The sequence below is a fragment of the Barbus barbus genome (assembly GCF_936440315.1).
Source record: "Barbus barbus genome assembly, chromosome: 31".
NCBI lineage: Eukaryota > Metazoa > Chordata > Actinopteri > Cypriniformes > Cyprinidae > Barbus > Barbus barbus.
In genome coordinates, this window is record NC_136759.1 from 24,920,963 (window position 1) to 24,923,621 (window position 2,659).

Genomic DNA, 2,659 nt, shown 5'->3' on the forward strand with positions numbered 1-2,659 from the left:
CTCATGAGTCTCTGATTGGGACACTTCAGTGACTGTAAAAATATCAGCGGGTTGTGATCTGTGTACACAACAAGTGGTCGCCCTCCTCCAATGTACACCTCAAAGTGCTGCAAAGCCCACACAAGTGCCAGCGCTTCTTTCTCTATCACTGAATAATTCAGCTGATAACGATTGAATTCTTTGGAAAAGAAGCTAACTGGTCTCGCCATTCCCTGACCATCCTCCTGTAACAAAACAGCACCTGCACCAACCTGACTTGCATCTACCTGGAGCATGAATGTTTTATCAAACTGTGGCGCTATCAACACAGGCGATGAACACAACAGGGACTTAATGTTCTCAAAGGCTTGCTGACACTCATTAGACCACACAAACTTTACCTTAGCTTTTAACAACTCAGTCAGATGAAAAACAACTGTAGAGAAGTTTTTACAAAAACTCCTGTAGTATCCAACGAGACCCAAAAATCGTTGTAACTCTTTTTTAGTTGTAGGCCTAGGAAAATGTTCTACCGCCCTGACTTTGGCCTGGACCAGAGCTACATGGCCCTGCCCCACTACACGTCCCAAATATGTCACCGTTGCCCTCGCAAAGTCACACTTGGCCAAATTTACAGTCAGACGTGCCTCAGACAACCTGTCAAACAAAGCTCGAATGCATTTAATATGAGCATGCCATGTGTCACTATAAATAACCAGATCATCTAGGTACACGGAACAACCTTCTAGACCTGACACAACGCGATTCATCAATCGTTGGAATGTCGCTGGAGCGTTCCTCAAACCAAACAGCATGACTCTATAAGAATAGAGTCCAGATGGTGTAACAAATGCCGACACCTCCTGAGCACGCGCAGACAGCGGAACCTGCCAATATCTTTTAAGCAAGTCAAACTTTATCTCCACTGGCTCACAGGTTCCAGGTGCACCACTCACAGGTTCCAGGTGCACCCAATCAACAATCACCTCAAAAGAACAAAGATGATTAACAACTCACACAAGGGCCGTCACACTGTTTATAAAACAATAAAAGTAATATGAGAGTACACTGTAACATGATGAACATGATGAGTCTAAGTATGTTTAGAACATATTTATTATTAATAGCCTACTCTGTTCAAAACCTATATATATTTACCGATGCTCCTGATATAAACATGCTCACAAATGTTTTTTTCTTTCTTTCTTTTTTTTTGTTTGTTTGTTGTTTGTATTTTATTGAATCAGATACCTGCACCACAGATGATGAATCCTAATGACTTTCAGTCTGTTTTCCTCTGAGAGCGCTGCACCAATATCAGATGTTCAACTACACTAATATTATATGGTAAAACAAGATCCTTGACCACTGATTGTTTTTTTCCTTCTTGAATCCATGGAAAGTAGCAGAAACACTTAAATAACACACGTAAATATCAGGTATAATTTACTTGTTTTATTGAACAGAATCTGTTGCAGGAATGACTCAAAGTCTGTTCACATCTCTGTGGTTAGATCAGTGTGCACAATAATGTCTCTTTTGACCTTCATTATGTATGTTTTGATTTTACTATTTTGTAAATAAAATACAAATAATAATTTTTTTATTTTTTTCAATCTTCTCACATTCTCTCTTACCTGCCGCAAAGTCACAGTCACACTGATGGGCCATTATGGGGCCATTAGGGGTGGGCCCTTTGTCTCTCAGGTGAGAATCACTTAATATTCAAGGCCATTGCCACTCCCTCGCATATAGGCTTTCGATCACAAAACATGCCTTTAAATATTTTATTCAATATATTGTTTTCTGTGAACAGGTAAACAAGATAATTTTCACATAATTTTGAAGCAAAAATTCTAGGCTACAAGATCCAATTCTCAAAAGTCTTGTGAAGAAATATTCTGTATGTGTTTTATGGTCTTATTTCAGTGACTTCAGTGACAAAAGTTTCGTTTTTCATTAACCACGCATAAACATTGCTTTCTCAAAAACACAATCATGTACATAAATGCTGCTAACATATTATTGTAGCCAAGTTTGTGCTGTTTACAGTGTTATTAGATTTTAGCCATTTATATTTTTATAAGCAAATAAAAAAGCACAAATGTCAGGGCATGTTGAAACTTCTCCAGGCCCCCAAAACACCCTCAGACCCCAGGGGGTTAATGAGATAATTAAGTGACTAATTAAATGATGATTGTGCATTGATGTTGATTGTTAACAGCAGGTGTTCATCACTATTGAAGAAAAGAGAAACACAAGAACAACAACTCACTTCAGCCACAGCCTTGGATGGAATCACCTGCAAAAAAAAAAAAAAACAACACACACACGGTGCCACCATAACTGTGGTCAAGGTTTGCTTTAGTTTGCAACTTGACCCTTTTAGTAATTTTCTTCTAAACAGTTGCAAACATTTATGCATTGCTCATCTGAATGAACGTCATGAAGTGATGTCTCTTTTTGGTCTATTAACTGACACCAGCAATTATAGAACTGCAAAAACAAAAATATCCCGTCAAACAAATGCCACTGTAATGCTTCAATATTGAACAAATAAATAAACTGTATTGGCTCAGGCTTTTAGATGAACACTTATCATACGATACTCAACAGTGGTGACAATATTTTTTCATACTGCAGTGCATGATAGTTTTTATTATGGTGTTGCCCAGCATGC